We start from the raw sequence: 23,069 nt of genomic DNA, 5'->3' as shown, positions 1-23,069 counted from the left end.
AACCCCTAAATACCACTGGGATGAAGGGATAACTATAGAGATATACTTATCAGATATTGCTTGCTTAATGTTAGGAAGAGGATAGAATAACAGAGGGGGGTGTAGAAGCATGGATGCCATGGAGTGTGTGAAGTCTGAAACTATGTATGCCCATACTACCCCTGCCTACAAACCCAGTAATGGGTGGCTACAAACCTGCTTGTCAACCACAATGTGAAGTGGAACTGACCAGATATGAGCCCTGCCTCTGGATAACCTGTGTGCATCTGTACAGCTGAGAGGTATGGCCATTCTGTCACTAGATGTACAAGCAGGGGATCCTCAGCCACCACAGTACCAAGTTGCTGGACCATTTACACAGATCCATCAGCAAGTGTCTGTGGCTCCCCCTTCAGAATGGCATGAGTGTGCAAGAATATGTAGGCTGCAGACCACAATACTGGACACAGCTTCATTCATCTTGTATTCCCCAGGAAATTGCTGTGAGCAAATAAGTATATCTGTCGATAGTTGATGGCATAATAAATCACAGTGTAAAAAATTACATATGTCTGAATATCTCTGCTAACATCAAAACCATGTAGCACAAGCAGCACATACATAATTAGTTACAGTATCCCACTATCCTTTGCCCATTGTGACTCCATAGTGTCAACCTATCTACAGATATCCTGCAGAAACAGGTTGCTAGCTGTAGGTGTAGAACACAAATTCCTGCACTGGAGTACAACCTACCTGTAATGGATTCACGCATTCAGTACAGAAGGTCATACTGGGCATGCTCCCACACTTATAGAAATGAAGCCCATGTCTCACAACAACAGTCGACTATACATATCTGTCAGTCACAGATTTCTGTGCACACACACCACATTGCACACCAGTCATGCTTTGCACACACATCGGATAGGAGTACATACATATATCCAAGGACAACACACTATAATAGGTCAAACATACACAAGCAGAGATGTGGGGAAGAGAGAGAGACAGTGACAAAGAGCTTCCCATCATGAATCCTGTCCCAACCACCACACATCCAATTGGCCAATATCACATGATGTGCTGATGTCTATCACTGTAGACATTTGCTTCTGGTAGCCCTCAGCACTATAGTGTCTGGTGCTTGTGATAACTGTAACATGACAGTGCAATTCCTTATTCATCTAACAGTCGTATAGCCAGTCCTGTCAAATGTAAAGTTGTGTGTGACTGAGTGTTGTGTGTGTGTTTCCAGAGGAATGTTTTATGACCCATTCATAGACACTGCACTCTCCATTGCCCTACTTTAGCAAGCCTGCCTATGTCAGTCACCTTGAAATACCCCTTTGGACAAGTTTCATCCCTATAAGCTCTGTGGCGTGTGCAGTAACTGTGTAATGCTATAGCGTGACATACTAGTTAGGTAGACATTCTAATCCCAGACATGGCAACTGTGAAACTGTGTGTTTGTGTGTGTAGGGATCAATGATTTTGAGGCCATTCACAATCACTACACCTCCCATTGCCCTACTTTAGCAAGCCTGCTGATGTCAGTCACCTTGAAATACCTCTTTGGACAAGGTTCAGCCTTGTAAGCTCTGTGGCTCGTGCAATAACTGTGTAATGCTATAGTGTGATGCACTAGTTAGGTAGGAGTTCTAATCCCAGACATGGCAACTGTGAAACTGTGCGCACACATGTGTGTGTAGGGATCAATGATTTTTGAGGCAATTCACAGTCACCAAACCTCCCATTGCCCTACTTTAGCAAGCCTGCTGATGTCATTTACCTTTGGGTGAAATAAATGTGTAATGCTATAGTGTGATGTACTAGTTAGGTAGGAGTTCTAATCCCAGACATGGCAACTGTAAAACTATGTGTGTGTAGAGATTAATGGTTTTGGGGCCATTCACAGTCACTACACCTCACATTGCCCTACTTTAGCAAGCCTGCTGATGTCATCTACCTTGAAATACATATTTGGACAAGGGCTAGCCCTATAAGCTCTGTGGTGCATGCCATAAATGTGTAACAATGTAGTAGCAGTAACTACACAGCTACAGGTTTGAATCTAATTTGTGGCAAGTTTTTGTGTGTGTGCATATGTATGTGTGTACCTCAAAGATTTTGGCCCCATTTACAGCCAGTACATGTCTCAGAGCCTGACTTCAGCAGTCCTGCAGATATCATCTCCCTTCCTTACAAGTACCTGTTGTGAAGCCTAAACCATGTCAGGTCAGTGGTGCATGTGGTAAATGTGTAACATAATGGTTCATAAAGATAGTTGGATAGAGGTTTGAACCTCACCCCTGGCAAATATAAATGTGAGATTAGGGTAAAATTATTTTTGGGATCTTTTACCCACTACATCACCCAATGCCAGTATTTACAAGGGCTGGTGATGTTTCTCACCTTAGCAGTACCTTGAGACAAAAACTATCCAATAAGCTCCATGGCGTGTGCAATAAATGTAGTACACTGTAGTAGCAATACATAGGTAGGGGTTTGAATCTCAATACTGGCAAGTGTGTGTGTGTGTGTGTGTGTGTGTGTGTGTGTGTGTGTGTGTGTGTGTGTGTGTGTGTGTGTGTCCTGTGTGGAGGTTGCTGTGATTGTGTAATGACAAGATGCATTGTGGGTGGCTTTTACTATATTATATTGAGGACCTAGTATACGTCACAATGTCCACCTTACAAGGAGAACAGATGTCAAACAGCAGAGAGGCTAGTGTAGACAATCCATAGCCCTACATGTGACATTATAGATCAGTGAACAATATAGGCAAGCCTTGTATTACTCAGAAAACACTCTCCACCCATGTCTCATACACAAACACTCTTGGCTAGGCAACAACTACTGTATTGGTAGTTCCCTGCATATTGCCCACAGATGGTAACCATGGTCTAATTGCAGTGGACTGCAGCTTGTTGACCACAACACTGCCACTGACAGAATGTACTCTGATGTGTAACATCTCCTGACTGAGTGTGTGTTATCCAGCAAGTGAAAGGATATGGCACCCTGTTCCATCCTTACAATAGGCAAATACATGCTTACAGTGATCCTTTTGCTATGTTCCCCCTGGACACCTGCAACAACTGTAGAGTCTGCAAATGTAACCCACAAAGGGAATACCATGCCTTATTACACATGCCCTGTATGGACAGATGCCACTAACTCCACTGAATACCTGTATCATGCTGTCAGTATAGGTGCAGGCACGACCTCTGTTTCATAGCAAGGTCTCACCAAATGAGGTCAAGAATGCCACATCAGAAGATAACAATCTGTCCACACAACATGCCCCACAGACCTTAAGTACACTTTCACACATCACAGAACATGCATATGGGATATGTGCACAACCCAGACACTGTCCATGTTAATGGAATATAGATCACATACATAGCAAGCATTGCACTACACTGGCCACCCACAATAGTAACCCAGATGAGTGAATACAATACCCACCTGTGTGGGCAAATCCAGGGCCTACACCCCTGAGCCACACTGGACACCATTGTCATGTAGCCTGATGCCAAGGTATTCACTTTGCCTAGCCTTGTACAGCCTTCAGGCACAGTTAGCTACTGCACACCTGTGAATCAACGAACCCATGCATCTCAGTACTGGCAAGTGTGTGTGTGTGTGTGTGTGTGTGTGTGTGTGTGGAGATTAATGATTTTGCAGCCATTCACTCTCACTACACCTCCCATTGCCCTACTGTAGCATGCCTGCTGATGGCAGTCATCTTGAAATAACCATTTGGCCATATATCAGCCAGATAAGCTGTGTGGCACATGTGATAACTGTGTAGTACTGTAGTGTAGCAAAGTAGTTAGGTAGGAGTTCTAATCCTGACCCTGCCAACTGTGATAATGTGCTTGATTCCCTGAGAGAGTGGGTGCATCTTCCTTGACACCTGCTTTTGTGGACACTCACTTGTACTACACTTCCCTTATCCCTCCTTTATGTTTTATCACTGTTACTGATGTTACTCACTTTCAAAGATACCTTTGGAAAGCTCTCCAAGGTGTAATCTCCATGGTGCGTGCAGTAACTGCACAACAGTGTATTAGCAATACATAGTCAGGTAGGGGTTTGAAACTCAGTACTGGTAAGTGTGTGTCATCAGTGTCCTGTGTGGGTGTTGGGGTGATTGTGTAATGACAGGATCCATTGCAGTGTGAGTTTTGTTGCATCACTATATTGAGGAGCTGTATGTCCCATTGTCGACATTACAAGGCCAACATTTTCTAAACACTGTAGAGATTGTTGTAGATGATCCTCAGCCATAAATGTGTACAGCCATGTGCAATTACCATGTGACAGTATGGATTAGTACACAATATAGGCAACCATCTTAATGCCTCGATACCACTCTCCACCCATGGATCATACACAAACATGCTTGGCTCTTACTCTCCTCCTCCCTTCCTTTCTTACTTTGCCTCTGTCTCTCTATCTCACACCCTCTCTGGTGGATGTGGAAAAGTATGTCTGCTGTGGTTAGGCAGCAGCTTGAGTTTTATAAGTCATGCTCATGATCAGCTTATGGCTTCTGTATGAATTGCAGTCCCCCACTTGCTAATTGCATGTGGAACAGCTGTGGTATCATTCCTATAGCCAATTGCATGGAAACACACTCCTATAGCAAAGCACTTCATGTGGATGTTGGCCCTTTTCCTTCACTGTGAGCAGGACTTCATGTGGGTGTTTGACAAACAGCATCACAGAGGGTAGATGGAAATACCTCTTACAACATACACTGTGGAGACAGGCCAAAAACAGGAGGGGGATGTTCCAGACATGGAGACAGAATGTAAGTATTGCTCTTCTACATTTGAAGTAATGTTGGTTTAACAGGATTTGGGTGGATATGGCTGTTCTATATTATTTAAAATCTGGCATGACAGTGTTATGTGGTTGAGGAAACTCTCACCTGTAGGGCTATCTGCAGACTGGCCAGAGTTTGGAGTCTTAATTGTGTTGTGTTACTCACACATTTCCTATATTTAGAAATGCAGTAGTATACTCTGATTGCAGTCAGTACATGGTGACATTCATGTGAGTTACTGACTTCATATCCCTCAGAAGACATATGTCACAACAAACCCTGTTACACCAGTAAATGTATGAGTTTATCACAGCAACATGTCCATATTGGCCCTGTGTTTGTGCCTCCAAACCCAAGTCTGTCAACGTTTGTACATATTGCATGCAGTAAGAGGTGCATATATATGAGTTTATCACAGCAACATGTCAGTATTGGCCCTGTGTTTGTGCCTCTAAACCCAAGTCTGTCAACTTTTGTACACATGTCATGCAGTAAGATGTGCATATGTTCAGTACATCATTATTTACTGACATCATACCTGATAACAAGCCAGTGAGATATCAGACATGTTATATATAGTAGGCCTTATATTTGAGGACAGAACCCTGGACATTCTGCTGTGTGTACAGTAGTGAGGTTTGTGTAGTTATGGTGATTGTTGACAATGTGTGTATTGTGAATATGTAACTTGGCCTGTGTACAGATTGTGGTAGATGTCATTGTTCTTGGTCTTGTTCTATCTGATGTTGCATGTTGCTCCAGTGTATGGTACCCCTATCGGCATACATGTTTGTAGGGCCAGACTGACACGTGTCCCATCCCACAATCAGGAATCAGACTACACTGTGTATTGCCCCAGCATATGTAGGGTTAGTGTGTGAGTGGCACATATGAGGATGGTGTTGCTCACACAGTCCATATACTGTAATATTAATTAGGATTAACATATGTGACTGTGGCTGTGTTCAGATTGGTTGTGGGTATGCACTTTCACACTGGTGTCTGTTACTCCATGCTGTTACATGCCCATAGAACCTGCTACATTTGCAAGTACATGTGTATTTCCCCATAAGAAACATAGGCCAGTATTGTGGCAGTCTATCTGTAGTTTGCACAGTGCTTTGTGACATGGCTAGCAGCTCAGTGTATTTACTTAGTGTGATGTTATGTCCAGATATTTGTCAGACGTACTGGTGCCAGTCCACCATAACTGTTTATTTCTGACAAAGCACTGGGATGCTGTACAGATGTATGTCACAAACTAGTGGGTAATATGAGGGCTTGTGACCTTTGGTCCTGTGGTTAATATGTGTCAGGACAGAGAGTAGTGTGTGAATGCATAAACTGTGTGAGCGTATCTATTCCCATATTTTCGTGATATCCCCATTTACATGGCTGTAAACATCCACTATGTCAGGCTTGGTCCACACATCTTGCACAAAGGAGTTTTGTGTATACCTCTGGGCTGACCAGAGTGTGTCACTGTCCACATTTATTGGCCATATCTCTGCTGTATTCCACAGGATCATTACTGTGATTTATGTGGTACTGCACTGTGATAATATGATGTCTGTCAGTAACTGATGGTGTACATGTCAGTATCAGATGTGACTTCCCACACATTTTTGTTAAGACAACCCCTGTTACTGAAGCAACATTCTACATTTATACCTGCAATACTTGCATGACAACCCCTTGCACTAAGAGGTTTTGGCAATTGGTGCTGAGGTATGACTCCACTACATTTTATGGACATATGTTATACATATCTATCTATCTATCTATCTATATATCTATATATATATATATATATATATATACATACACACACATATATATATATATATATATATATATATATATATATATATATATATATATATATATATACACACACACACTCATATATATCTATATAGACATATATATATATATATATATATATATGTGAATATATATATGTATATATATATATATATATATATATATATATATATATATATATATATATATATATAAAGCAATGTACAGATGTATATAAATACATATATAAATATGTGTATGTATATGTATACATATATCTACATACTATGTGTAAACATGAGTGTTTTATATATCTTCCCAGACTTATCCCACCATATTTGTCTGATGTGTTTATATAGATATAGCAACATACTGATTCAACACTATTTCACTAATAAGTACTACACAATTGTAGAAGTCAAAGCAGTTGTTCTCTACTATTCAGTATGTGTACTGACAGATATATTGGAAAAAAACAAACTTCTTCATAGCTGTGATGGCTTAGTGGTTAACTGCTATAACTATAGTGCACAGGGTCCTGGGTTCAAGACCTACACGGGCTCTCTATTTTGTTGCTAAGCAGAACAAGGAGTGTTGGATACAGAGTGGTTAAGGCAGTTTTGAGCAGATTTAAATGGGTTTGCATGACGGTAAGCACTGCTAACGTACGGTTAAACAAAAAGCTGCTTACGCTTAAAAAAAACCTCAGCTTTGGCCGGCTAAGAACTTGCTGTATTCAACTGGGCGATAGAGAAAGAGAACCTATATCTGCTGCACTTTTTTCAAAAAAAAACAGTATTTAAAGTGTTTTTAACTGTGTGTTGTGTGGAATAATACTGAAACTAGAGTTTAGTCAGTGTTGCTGAATTTTGTTATTTGCTAGTAATTGCAGGTGTGAGGGGAGGCACAGCTACATTCTTTGATTTCCTTGCCTTTATTAAGGGGTACAGTGTGAATTTTCTGCTTAAAAACCTCAGCTTTGGCCGGCTAAGAACTTGCTGTATTCAACTGGACGTATAAGAGAATTTAAGTACCTTTATCTGCACTTTTTTTTTCAAAAAAATATAGTATTTAAATTGATTTTAACTGTGTGTTGCAGGAATATTAACTGAACTGGAAGTTTTGACTCTGCTCTTCAGTTAGTCCCACCCACCCTCCCTGTTTTTGTTTTGGTGTTAATCTTAGTGGCCTTGAAACTGCCGCCTCTTGTAAATTTGTGTTTGGATACTCCTTCTGGGCCCATCTCATTTGCTCACTCAACTGAGTGCAGTGAGATCATATTCTGATTTCAGGCACTCCTACTGTGTACAAAGAGAGCATCTAGGAAACAGAAAAAAAAATAAAAAATTAAGCTTGTTTCCTGCCTTTCCTGTTAAGTGGTATAGACTATTTGTAGGCTTCTGAGCACCCAAGCCCTTCTGTGTAGGTGGGAAGCCTTCTAGCTTAGTTTTGTTTCTTATAACTAGCCAGTTTTCTAGTTTCAGCACTCAAATCTGTTTCTTTGATCTCAGCACTTGTTCAGAAAAAAAAATCATCTGCTTTTACTGTACTTGTGTTTCTACCTACTTTATTTTACTTTTGCATCATCTTAAAAGTACTCAGTTGTATTTATTACTGCTTGGTGTAACTCATTCTAAGCCTTTTGGTTTAAACACTTTGGCTTCGGACCAGTTGTTTTGCACTGAGAGGGTTTGTGGTCTGCACTGTAGTGGCAGAACAGGTAGCTTACATCCTTCTAGGTTGGGAACTGCTGATTGAGGGCTCAGTGTCTGTTATTCTAAAAGTGTATTAATTCTGGTTTAAGCACTTGGGCTTTCAGGCCAGTTATTTTACATTAAGAGGGTTCGTGGTCTGCACTCTTGTGGGAGGAGAGGCTGGACTCTGCCCTTCTGAGCTGGGAATTTCTGGTTAAAGGCTTATAGTGCATGCATATCTGAACTGCTTCTTAATGAAGTTGGTGCACCTTGTTTGCTGTGGCCATAGACTGGATTCGGGCCTGCTGGATCTAGCTTTGTTTGTGTAACTTGAGCACTAATCCAGGCATTCTGTAAAGTATTCAATTGTATTTATTACTGCTTGGTAGTAACTTGATTAAAGTGTAGCTATCATTCTAAGTCTTTTGGATTAAGCACTTGGGCTTCAGACCAGTTGTTTTACATTAGGAAGGTTTGTGGCATGCACTGTGGTGGCAGGACAGGTAGCTTTCATCCTTCTAAGTTGGGAACTGCTGATTGAGAGCCCAGTGTCTGTTATTCTTAAAGTGTATTAGTTCTGGTTTAAGCACTTGGGCTTCAGGGCAGTTATTTTACATTAAGAAGGTTCGTGGTCTGCAATCTTGTGGGAGAAGAGGCTGGACTCTGCCCTTCTGAGCTGGGAATTTCTGGTTAAAGATTTATAGTGCCTGAATATTTGAACTGTATCTTACTGAAATTGGTACACCTTGTTTGTTGTAGCATAGAGTAGATCCAGGCCTGCTGAATCTAGCTTTGTTTATATGCTTGTTGTTTGTTTGCTTGTTATTTCCCTGGAACGCTAATTCCACCTAATATGTGGCTTCTCAGCGCTTCTGTGGCTCACTAGTGATATCTGCATTGCTTACTGTACTTATTTCCTTGTTTCACTTGAAAGAAAGTTACTGTTTGTCGTTTTTGCATTTAAGTTACCTGTAACACATTGCACTTAAGTTACCTGGCACTTGCTCGCTAAAGCAATTATATAAGTCAGCACTAAAAATTAAAAGCACTACACCCTCACTCCCCACTGGCCCTTGTTTTCAATTATTAAGGAATTCCCAATATTATTCTAGCATGTCCAAAGGTCAGTTGTCAATCTCCTCTGGTCCAGCTGGTGAATCTGGGAATCTTGAGGCAGTGTTACAACTGCCTCATGTACACAGACAACCCTCTCCTCCTCCCAACAAATTCCAACACATGTGAGAGATGCAACCATATAGACAAACTGGAGGCTAAGCTCTCTCAACTCAGTACTGGCATAACCAGTCAGGAGGAGAAGGAAACCACACTCACTACAATTCCAGTCTCACATAGACCTACCATGACAGCAAACCAAACACATAATCACACAAAAACATACTCGAGGCTCTAAATAAAGATCTGCCTAAGCAGCAGAGACCTCCAAAGCAGACACCCAAGCAACCACTACCCCAAAACAAAACACATGCAACACATATCTCACAAAGCCAGTGTGCCGAACAGTCACAGCCCTTAAGACTAAACAATACACCTGATACACTTGTAATAGGTGACTCTATCGTCAGGCACACTGATGTCCCGCTCACCAGGCTGAACAAGGAGAGGGTCATGGTGAGCAGCCTGTCGGTGCTAGGATCCGCCACATAACACAAGCACTCAGGTCACTCCAAGGCAAGTACAAATATGACTCAGTCATTGTCCATGTTGGTGTGAATGACCTGAGACGTACCTCCCTGGACTACATGAAAAGAGACATAAAGGAGCTCTCTGAGCATGTAGCCCAGGCTGGTATGACCCTGACCTTGAGTAGCATCTTACCCTCACCAAGAATGATGCCACAATATGAAGACAAGATGATCAATTTCAACAATTGGCTTAAGTACTGGTGTCATTCAAATGGGATCCAATGCCTGTCAGCTTGGGATGATATGCTCGACAAGCCACGATGCTTCACTAGGGATGGCTTGCACCTGTCACCCCTGGGCTTTCGGATATTGGCAAAGGCTCTTGCTACCCCATAGTGCCTTTTTAGGCAAGGCTCAAAGACAAACCCACCTCCATAGGTATCACAAGGGATAAGAAACTAAGAGTAATGCTACTCAACGCCAGAAGTCTAAACCTCAAGATGCACACACTCAAAACTCTCCTTAGCATGGAGAACATTGATATCTGTGCAGTAACAGAAACCTGGTTCAGGGCTACCGAGATCACCCCAGCACTACCAGGTTATACCTCATACCATGCTTTTCGCCCCAAAACTTGGACCGAACCACAAAAGGAGGGAGTATTGATATTCATCAAAGATACCCACACCTCCAGGTTGGTGGCAAAGCACAAAGCATCAGAGACTATCCATGTGCAACTAACAGTGGGTAAAACTGCCTTCCAGTTTATAGCCTGCTACAGACCACCCTCCCAAACCCAGGAACCCCACTCGGCCTTTCTGAGAACACTGGAAAATATGAAGGTCTCTCCAAACACCATTATATTGGGCGACTTCAACTACCCAAACATAGACTGGGAGCATTACTCTAGCTCCAACACCCTAGCCCAAAGGTTCCTAGAATTTATAAACTCAAATGCTATGGAACAACTTGTTACCACTCCCACAAGAGGGAAAACATACTGGACCTGATCATCACCAACATGGGGACTCTATGCTCCAGACCAGAAGTGTATTCCTCACTGGTAAGATCAGACCATAAACTAATCTCACTGGATATTCACATCCCGACCCCACCCCTGCCCAGAAAACCACAGTGAAAAACTTCTCTAAAGCAAATTTCACACTCCTCAAAACTGAGGTGGAATCCTTCAAAGCCCCGGCCTGTGGAAAATATGACCAGACCACAGAATCCTTTATAAACGCATTCTATGAACACCTTCAGGAATGCATGGATCATGCGATCCCAAATAAAACCAAGACCCAATCCTCCAAAGGCAGACGTCCTGTCTGGTGGACCCCAGCCATAAACAAACTATACAATAGAAGGAGGAAGCTACTAAATGATAGAGCAAAATCCCAAAAAGGGAAGGCATCACTGATCAGTATTAGCAAAAAACTACGGGCACTCATAAAATTGTCTAAGGCCAGCTTCGAGAGAAAAATTGCACAGGACACTAAGGATAATCACAGGACTTTCTTTAGTTATGTTAGGAATCTGGGTGGTAATTCCCAGATATGCTCAGAATTAGTCCAAAATGACAAAAAATACACTGAACCCACAGACATTGCCAACATCTTAGCTTACAGGTTCAGCGCAAACTTCTCCCCCCCCCCACCAAAAGGGCAAATATCTATCCCAGCAGAGTGCTGCCCCCCTGACATCTCAGATGCTCAGGTAAGAGCCGCCTCTCCAAAGCAAAAACACAGCATCAATGGGACCAGACGGTGTCCCGGGCTGCGTCCTACATGAACTCCAAGAAGAGCTAAACCCAAACATAAAACTACTGTTCAATCTCAGCCTTACTACAGGATATGTGCCCAAAGTGTGGCGTACAGCAACAGTGGTCCCTCTCCATAAAGGTGGTGCCTCAACGGATCCTGGAAACTATCGCCCCATAAGCCAGACTAGCTTGGTCTGCAAAGCTATGGAAAGGATCATCATGGACCTCATAAATAAAGATATTGGGGACCTACAGACACTGGGTCCTGCCCAGTTCAGCTTTGTTAAGGGCAGATCCTGCCTCTTAAACCTGGTTGATTTCTTTGAAACAGTCACCAAGGCCATTGACGAGGGGAAGGTGGTCCACACAGCCTACCTGGACCTCTCAAAAGCCTTCGATACAATACCCCACTTGGGCATTATAGATAAGCTCACCAGCTTAAATATAAACCCCTATGTCACTAGATGGATTGCAAACTGGCTCAAGGACAGAACCCACATGGTTAGAATTGCTGGAGCCATGTCAGACTCCAAACCAGTTACAAGTGGTGTCCCACAAGGCTCAGTCCTGGGACCTCTCTTGTTCAGTATATATTTCTCGGAGGTACAGGCCAACACGGAAGGACTGTGGCTGACCAAGTTCGCAGATGACTGCAAACTGGGCACCATAATCGACTCTCCAGCCAACACAAGCATCCTCCAAAAGGGCCTCATAGAAACAGACAACTGGTGCCAGAGCCATGGCCTCAAGCTAAATGCCAAAAAGTGTATAGTCATCCCCTTTGGCAAAAACAAAGTGCCCACAAATTACCACATAGGTGGTAATCCATTAAGTACAGAAGAAGTAATTAGGGACCTGGGGATCCAAGTTGGTAGCAATCTCTCATTTGACAACCACATGGCCAAAGTGGTTAGGAAAACATTTTTTATAGCCCACCTAATCATGAAGGGATTCACATCTAGATCAGGGAGGTCATCGTGCCTCTTTACTCATCCCTCATCAGGCCCATAATTGAGTACAATGCCCCTTTTGGGATGTACCTTACCAGACACCTGCAGCAACTGGAAAGACCCCAAAAGTACCTCACCAAGAGGATCAAAGGGCTCAAACAGATGCCATATTCTGCCCAGTTAAAGAAACTCCAGCTCTACTCAGTGGCATACCGCCTGTTCAGAGGGGATCTGTGCCTGACGATAAAGCCATGTCAAACCTGGAATTAATGGACATGCTGCACCTCAGAAAATCCAAATCCCATCGAGCTACGCTCGGAGACTTGAACCTCAGCACTGAAATAAATAGGACATGCTGGAGGGACAGATTCATAACCCAGAGGCTCCCTTCACTCTGGAATAAAATCCCACTCCAGGTTAGGCAGAGTCCCTCATTGACTCTCTTCAAGAGGAATCTTGATGAGTGGATGGGAGATCGTAGGTTTACCCAGGGTATCACTTCTGTGTCACTGTTAGACAGAGGCACAGTATACTAACCTTGAAAAAGGGCATAGCAAAATAAATTTAAAATGGGTGGCGAAAGCCAAACACATTCTGCCTAGGCTTATAAATGCCCTAGGGCAGATAGCCTAGTATGAACCTATGAACCTATGAACACTGTGTGGGCTTTGCTTAGCGGTGCACAAATGTGCTTAGCATTTATATTTAAGCAATGCTTACACCTGCTAAGCATAGCTCAGCCCTGGTAACCATAGATCACATTCCAGTCTGATAAAATAGCTGGGTAATGACATCTTTAATAAATGTATTTAATTACATATACATAACATGCTTCTATGTGCTGTCATTACAGTAGCAAGGGGTGCGAGTCTACTGTATGGGACACCTGAGTATATATGGCTTGTACAGCAGTCTTTTCCATTTGAATGTGTTTCATACATGGGTAGTATCCCAGGTTATGTGCAGTCACACTGGCATGTAGTGTATCATTACGTTACTACTGTTAACAGTGCTTTCCCAAGTAAGAGTAGATTGCAAATTGCAGTACTGGAACATGAGTCCTGACTATCATGTTCTTGGTGAGTGAGCTGTGTGTCATTAAGTATTTGCTACTGGATATTGATCTGACATGTGGATATTAACTCTAGACTATGTGTTTAGGACATGTCATCGAGGGCTGCTGTCATGTAGTAATGGCATACCTATCAGTGTCAGACGTCTTCCTGTCAAAACATTCATCCTAATGCATAACCAGTTGGCTAGCTGATGTCTGTCCTCTGTACAGATGTACAGATGGCCATCTTGGCTGCTTACAGGCAATCTATGCTTGAATGACGCTGACATGTCAGCCCAGCTGTGTTATGAATGCCACAGCTAGGAAACCCCACCCTGTATGCACCACATGCCATGGATACCTCAACCACACTACCACAGTCAACAGAACATGCTTGTGTACAGGTCTGCAAGACAGACAATGACCATGTTGTGTAATATATTTTGCATACATGTCATTTTGTAGCACCTCACTGGCTCTCTGCAAGAGGCAACCAGATGATTGGATGTTGCATTTAACTCTCACCCTGAGGATCACTCACATGGCATTAGTTGATAAATGGCCTGCTGACAAATGGCAGGTGGCATGATACCAGTGTACCCACATGCCCTACTCTTCTCATTTCTCCTTGGACAATATTCTGGTACACACCTAGGAACACCTGCACCTATGGACCCCAGTACTGACAAATGTGTCATTGTGCCTTACTTAGAATAACAGTGTCTGTGTGTTTGTAAACCTGTAGTTGATAATACCCTGAGTGCCTTTTCACCCACTACACCCCGTTGCTATAGTTAGAAATGGCTGCTGCTGTAATGGACATTATATGTACCTTGTTACACTCTTCACCCTGTGGGTGACCTGGAGCTTGCAGTACCAGCACAACACTGTTGTACAAATGGGTAGATAGGCATGAGTTACCCTCTGAGTCCTGGCAAGTGTGTGTATGTTTGCAAGAGTGTATACTTGTAGGATACAGCATTCTGAGGCCACATTCTCCTAATACAATACACCTTGCCATACAGTATAAGGGATAGTGATGTTGCTGACCATAGGAGAGCCATGACAAACCATCACCCTACTATCCCTGTGGCATGTGCAATAGATGCATATCCCTGTAGTAGCACTCTTGAGATAGACAAGGTGTTGTATTGCAGTCCTGGTCAGTGTGTGATTGTGGGTATGTCAGAGTATTATCATGGGTTTCAGTGAGTAAAATATCCGATGTGGGGTGTGGGTGCTGGGTATACTGTCTTTACACCATGGTACTCCAGTACATGCCCCGAGGACCACTGAATGAGGACCACTGTCACCATCAATGATACAGGTAACTGAGTACACTATTCATTCCAATGATGCATGTGCTGTGTGCAAATTATCTGTAACAGAATGGACTCACTGACAAGGTAGTTAGCACTGATAAACCCAGGTTTCTCAGATGTGTCTATGACTGTTGTGTTTGTGACAATATGTCACACTATGTATTGTTCATAAACAACCAGTACATCCCCCATTACCATACTGTACAAGGCCTGGTGATGTTCTTCATTTAACAAGAAACCTGGGACACACCTCATCCTAAAAGCTGTGCAGTGTGTGCAGTTAAGGCCACACACATTAGTAGCAATAAGTACCTAAGTAGGGGTTCTACTCTGTGTTGCCAAGTAAGAGTGTGTGTGTATGTAAAGGGATCTACTAAAGTTTGCAGAAAATACATGTCCCAGGAGGTCATCTATCTGAGAACTGACTGGCAAATGCTAACATTTCAAAAGTATCATCTTGTGGAATTTCATTCCATCAAAACTAGTAGTAGATGTGTAAATGCCCTCTTCCCCTCTATATAGCTGTACAGCGATACTGGGGTTGGTATCATATATAGCTGGGTGTGGATCTTGTGGACACAGCCAACATCATTGTGGTTATTGTGTGTATCCCCTGCTTAGTCGGCTGTAATACTGTACAGTTTATGTTAACAGGTTAAGTAGTTATCAATCACACTATCTGCAGTTTTACACTACCCCACACCCTTCAAAGGGTAGGGGTGTGCCACTCACACCAGCACACCAATGTTTACCAAGTCGAGGATTGCACTACATTGGGGAAGGGGACATATACCCTGCCAGTACCATCATCAATTACATTAAACTAGCAGACTGATTATTTACTGATGTGATGTTGTGCCTGCTATGTGTTGGTGGAATTACACAGGCTAAAATGGGTTCACTGCAGAAGTACATACATCCATGTGTACAGTATTCTCTGTGTTGCATCAACACCAAAGCCTGTGTGCATGTTTGTGTGTGTTATACACAGACATGTGGTGTGTACCACCCAATGCACTTACCATTGTCCACTGTAGAAGGGCTGCTGACATCATTCAACATGCACTCACATGTATACACTCCTCAGACCTATCAGCCATGTGGCACATGCAGTAACTGTTATACAGACCTGTTACGTGTGTTGAGCTGTAACCAGGATATGGCACAGTCAGGGTGTCACCACAGCGCCATACCCCTTGTAGGAAATAACAGCAGACCAACATCCTGCTGACACACAGACACCTACAACACAAACTGAATATGTTATGGAGACCACACTCAGTGTTAATAACAGCTATAATGAATCATGGCTGGACAGCTACACATCCTGACATGTAAGCATTAAACTTTAGTGCTGAAAACATGTTGCACAGCATTACATTGGTACACTTTAATACATTCACCCTGTGCATCAGAACCATATCAGCCTGTCCCTGTATCAATGTTATGGATGACAGGGATATGGCACAGGTCTCATTATATGTACAGGATGTGTTGTGGGTTTGCCAGAGACCTAGGTTGAGTCATTTGGTTGACGTCATGTGTGTGTGTTAGGGGGTTTCATTATTAATTGGGCTGTGCAGATGTGGTGTGTAGGTATGGGGTTGTCCTAGCTGTGTTGGTAATGTGTATGTGTATGCATGCACACCGTTTTGCTATGTGGCTGTCCTATACAGAGGTTTGTTGGACAGCTGCAGACCATACATGGCAGGGTGTGCAGTTCACCATCTCCAGTCACAGACATAAAAACTGTGTCTGCCAGGGATTCCACGGGCACTAACCAGGTACAAGGCCAGATATGTTACTCTCCCCTGATAATGACAAATGTCCGAAGGATATGGGTCCCTCTTGGGATGGGCCAGGACCATGTGCACATTGCCTGCTATGTTGTGGTGTAGACAGCACCCCCCCTGCAGTGCTGGGGCTGGTACTGCCACTACGGGAGCGGCTCTTACTTGTTGCATGTCCATGTTGACCTCTATCTGTTGGTGTTGCAGACTACATCCATGTGGCTGTCGCCCTACTCCCACCATATGCTCATGCACAGACATTGCAAGGTCGAGGATTCCCACCAAACCATCTATCCAGAATCTCTGCAAAATAACTGTGGGCACCTGGAAGATTACGGATGTTGTCAATAACAGCAGAATGAGTAGCCCTCTGGAGCCTCAGACCCTGTCTGGTATAACATTCCATACATGCCTGTGCCTCATCCATGACCACCTGAAACATGCATCTGGAGCCACCTGCTCTGCCAGGGGCATGATGACCAACCACCCTCATACGAGCATCCCTGTACATCTGCCTGTGTGGTACCTCGCTGGTCATCTGGCTATGGCCACTGTGTCCAGACAATTGCCATAGTCACCACACTGTCCTGTCCCATACCACCACCCACCAACTGTCCCTCATCTATGGCCACTGGTGATGGGGTATGTATAGGCAATGTGACTGTTTGAGCGGATGGGGTGGACAACATTGGGATGTCAACCAATGGCACAGCTTCAGCCCCTGACAACCCTGCCTGTGCCTCACCATACCTATCATCATTGTCAGAGTCTGTATGGACACTAATATCAGTTTTCCTGCAGGAGGGACCCTGACCCACCTCGCCACCTGTGAGAGGAAACAAGAAAAGCACTTTAAGACTCATACATCATTGCTTAACTGTACACAGACACTCTCTCTCTCACACTCACACTCACACACACTTACAGGTGAGATTGCACAAAGATATTACCCACAGAACTCTCATTACCCAGCTGTCAGCATGCATCACATATGACACTCAGCATGCACTGCAGCTATCGTCAATCCCTGTTACCAACATTATACAGCTCTGTGATGCATGAGTTGTGTTAATAGGTGATGCCCCTTCCCCTGGAACATGCTGCACCCATGTAAACAGTATTGCTGTGCACCTGTTCATCACTCTGGCATGTACTGTGCACCATACCTCACAGGTGTACATGCCATTGCTGAATGTGTATGTGTGTGTCAATTATGTTTGCTCTGTTGCTCACAGCCCCTATGTATTTGTCTGGCACATACCTGGGATTATATGAGGACAGTTGTCAATAGTGAATGCCTGATGTCTGATTTGCAGATCTTATCAGCAGTGCATGTATGGGCAATAAAATACAATTGCACTGACAACCTTCAAAGCTTACTGTGGCTATGAGGAGTGTACACACCTTATTGACTTGGCACCCTCTTCCCTGATATGCCATGGGGCAACAACACTGCATATGTTAACATTATACAAACCTGATATGTGACATATGATCTGTGTATCTGTGTAATCAAATGCAGTATCAAACAAATGTGTTAGTTGCGCAGATGCTGATTGAGCTTCATACAATATGTGGGTGCATAAGTGTGCATACCCTTAGCATGATGGTTTGTTGCATCAACTGGTAAGTGTACTACAGCAGTCACTATTCCTGAAAGGGGTATACTAGGTTGGCCCATCTGCACTTGCCAGTATTTTGTCACTCCACCCTACAAATATCCCAAAACTCTGCCAGATTGCAAGGTCAGCTTATGTGCACAGCCCTTGGAGGTCACACAGTGCCTTCACTATTGCTGTGGAGTCAGGGTTATGTCTGCCACAATTCATGACCTTGACTGTGTGCAGATACAGCCAATCTTAGTGAGCTTTGGATGTCTGCTTCAGTTCACTGTTGTGTTTCAGGATGACACCCCTCCCCATCCTCAACATATATATATATATATATATATATATATATATATATATATATGTGTGTGTGTGTGTGTGTCTGCATATCTGTAGACATGTATGTGTGTGATATATATATATATATATATATATATATATATATATATATATATATATATATATTTATATATGGAGTGCATTCAGATATCAGGTCCACACTCTCTAAATCTCCTTCCGCCACAGCTGCACTGTCCACTTGCTACAGAACAGAAGTGTCACATGCGGACACAGCCTAACATTGGAGGGTATATATAGGGACAGATTGTGGGTAAGCCTATTACAAACCTATGAAGTTTGTGCATGATACATTTCATGTTAACATGACTGTCCTGAAGGTGGTGGGGTCTGAAACGTGTGTGTCTATCTTCAGCTATTTGCCACACTAATATACATGTCTTGAGGTACAGAACACACACTATGATGGCTTACATCTTGTCATTCTGTGCAGATCAGCACAGTTGATAGGTATGGCCCCTGCCCACAGGGCCAGATGCTATGTCCATAGCAGTTGTTTAGCAGGACATCATTACGGCAACACGTCTTGATGGCACATATAAATCTTTCCACATCATCTATCCCATTATTACAGACCAAGTACTACATTCAATTACATGCATACATGTTTCATATACCTGTTTTAGTATTGTGCTCTCTTCTATGTACACTTGTATATGTCCCTTGTTTTATTTTATTTTATTTTGTTTTGGTTTGGTTTGGTTTGTAGTATTTTATTTTCTCTATCTCTCTCTCTCCACTGCAGGGATTGAGCTGGTTTGAATAGGTTGCAGCATGGATTTTGTAGGTGATGCTCATGATCAGGTGATGGCCTCTGCACTAATCGGTATTCACCACTTGCTAATTGCATGCAGCCAGTTGTGTAGTACTTCCAATTACCAATGTCATGGCAACCCACTACTATGAATGACTACATCATGTGGGCATTGTCCCTTTACCTTTCCTGTGTGGAAGACATCCTTCCTGTGTGTGGGAGGCAGTGTTACCGACAGCAAGTAGCAATACTTCTTACAACAGGACTTGCAGATACAGGCAGTCTGTTCACCACACAGGTCTTTTCTCTGACATATCAGTGGCATTCTCTTGAGTGCTATCAGTACATGGCAACATCCATTTGTGTTTCTGACTTCATATTCCTGAGTAAGTGTATGTTGCAAGCAATCCTGTAACACCAGCAACTTTCACAGTGTATAACAGCAATATTGCAAATATGGCCCTGTGTTCCAGCCTCTGTCCTCCACCTACATGCCGGGCTTTGTCTAGATGTCATGCAGTAAGAGGCTAAGTAGTGGCCTATCTTTATTTAGTGCTGGCATTCCTGCTGTCATTCCAGTGATGATGTGGACTCCAACACAAATTGTGGTGGTAGGGTCCATATATATGAGGGCTACAGCTGGACAAAACATGTGTGACCTTGTACAGCCCAGAGGTCAGTGTATGTAAAACACTGATATATGCCCTTGTAAGACATTTTATGAGCGAGGGGTATGAATTGTTTTTAACCTAAGCTGTTACAACATGTGAGGGATATCAGTAGTAAGACACATTAAGGTATATGGCTGTACATTTTCGTACATTTCACCATGGGAACAGTGGTGAGCTAGAGCTTACTGTCTTACCCAACAGTTCTGTTATCAGTGTGATAGTGATGTTTTATGTTAAGCATTGTTATGTAACAGATACATTTGCATTGTGACAACTTAATTCTTTTCCCCCTAGGGGTTGAGTACAGAATGTAATTGGAGGCTGCTGAACTACATCTGTAATTAATAAGTGTTGATTGGTTCTTATCTTCAAGGCAAGTGTTTTTTTTTACTGTTGTACTAGAAGGCCTTAGCCTTGATAGCAACATATGTTATGTTTTCAAATTACTGTATCAAATGTTTTGTGTGAGAGTTACATTAGTCAGTTATTATGTATTTCAAACACCTAACTGCTATAAGAAATGGCATATACAACTGAAATAGTACACAAACATGTTTATGTATGCAAACGTGTGTGGTGTCATGTCCTTTGCATTGTCTGTGGGTATATGTTTCATGCAATAATTGTCTTTTATATAAGAGTCAAACACTGGCCATTTTAAAAAGTGGCAGCTGTAGGAATACTGGCTGTTCGATATGCTGTGCACCCTCCATATATACTTTTCTTATAAATATCTATACTTAGTAATATATTTGTGTATGTATGTGTATATACAGATATATATATATATATATATATATATATATATATATATATATATATATATATATATATATATATAGATGTGTGTGTGTATATATATATATATATATATATATATATATATATATATATATATATATGTGTGTGTGTATATGTATCATTGGAATGTTTACTGCTTCCACATTGTGCATTCCGTATGGTAGACAGACTGTTCTGCATGATATGTTAGTGATATCCTGACATCTTACAGCTGAGATGGCGTATGTTAACTTGTTTTGGCTATATTGTGCAGGGTCCTGGGTTTGAGACTTGCAAGGGCTGATTATTTTTTTGCTGGGCAGAGCACGGGCTGTTGGAGACAGAGTGATTAAGGCACTTTAAAGCAGTTGTAAGTGAGTTTGCGTTGAGCTAAGCGACACATGAGCTCAGCTTTGCTTACGCCCACGTCCAGCCACTTAAACACTGGCTAATTTCAAATAAAGAAAATAAAAAAATGGAGATAGGAAAGTGGTGAAATTGGGGCAAGCTGGGGGACAAACAAGAGGAGAAACAGGTAGGGATGTGCAGGACTGGTGTAGGAAAGGACCATAGCTCTGCATTTCTTTGGCAGCAACAGCTGCTTTCAGTGTGGGCAGTTTAGAATGTGGAGCCTCACACTCTACAGGAAGGTGTGTGGGCATTATACAATACAGATGACTGGTAGGGTTAAATTGTGTGATGGGTACATGTTTCTGGGTGAAATGCAGAGCTATGTATGGGATGTGATTTATTTTTGGGACAGATGCCCTTTTTTTTAATGTGAGAGTGGGATGTTAAGGAAGGATTATAGGTAAGTGTGGTGAGGGAGGTTTGGTAGAAGATGTTGCATGTACAGACAGACAAGACAGCAGACAGGGGCAGTGTATGACACATGTGGGGGTAAACACCTTGAAGGGGAGGGTGGTTGGGAATCTGAGGCTCATGAGCCCCCCTGATGGTAGTAGTGGCACTGATATCCCCACCCGATGGCAGTCTCCATTATTCCTTCACAGCCCCGAAGGTGGCTGTGCTGGGGGCTGGAGGGTCCACCTGCCCCTCTAGCTGCACCAGCCTGCTGTTCACCTGGCACAGGCAGTCATCCATCTCCATCTGGAGGACACTGCGCACCATGCCACAGACTTCGTCCTGGGTAACATCTTCTTCACCACGCCCACTTGCGAGGGGAGTGAGCCCTGTCCCCTGCAGCAGTTCCCCCCGAGGGTGGTGCAGGACCAGCAGATGAGGGAGGTCTGGGTTGGGTCCCAGACGTGCTGGGACCTGGTGCCTCGGTCAGGTGGGGGTGAGAGGTGGATCCGCTGGGGTCTGCCTTCCCATATGTGCTATGGTGTGGAAATTAACAATGAATATTGGTTAGTCATGCACAACACATTACAACATTAGTCAAAATAGCATGCATGGATATTCCCATTTCCCAAAACAGTGCAATTATAACAGTGCCATAGCAAACAAACCCCATGCATATGTGGAATGGCATTCAGAGTTGCACCAGCATGCCAGTTAGTGGTAAGTCAGGCAGGCAATAACAATGATTATTCAACAGGGAATATTAGTATGCCCACAGTTTAAACAATGATAAACCAAATGGGACAATGGTCCCAACAGTGGAGGTTTGTTTAGGAACATACCCATGTTGGTTTCAGTGTGATGGTTAGATCAGCTGAGTTGTGGGGAAAGGGAACAGATTCAGTTGACAACTGCTATCAAGTATATTTGTCAGTACACAACTATTCACTACTCTACATTCTGACCACACTTACACTCTCCCTGTGTCATGGAGCTGCTACAGCACACCAACTGCTGTAGATATCAGCAGAGCAATTGTACCCTTATTTTAGTTATACACAGCATACTTGTTTCTATACCAATTTCATTACCTGTGTGGGCCCTGTGCAGATGAACTGTGTGCACATTACATTACTCTTTCTACACATATTTCAGATTCACATATTAGTTGCAGGCCCTGGAGTGTGTGTTGTCCCTTTGACATACATCTACTATGACATTATCTGTGTGCAGGCGTCTTGGCAACTGGGGAAACTATC

The sequence above is a fragment of the Protopterus annectens genome, chromosome 4.part0 (assembly GCF_019279795.1).
Source record: "Protopterus annectens isolate FY-2018-M chromosome 4.part0, PAN1.0, whole genome shotgun sequence".
Taxonomy (NCBI): domain Eukaryota; kingdom Metazoa; phylum Chordata; order Ceratodontiformes; family Protopteridae; genus Protopterus; species Protopterus annectens.
Note: the sequence above shows the minus strand (reverse complement) of the source record.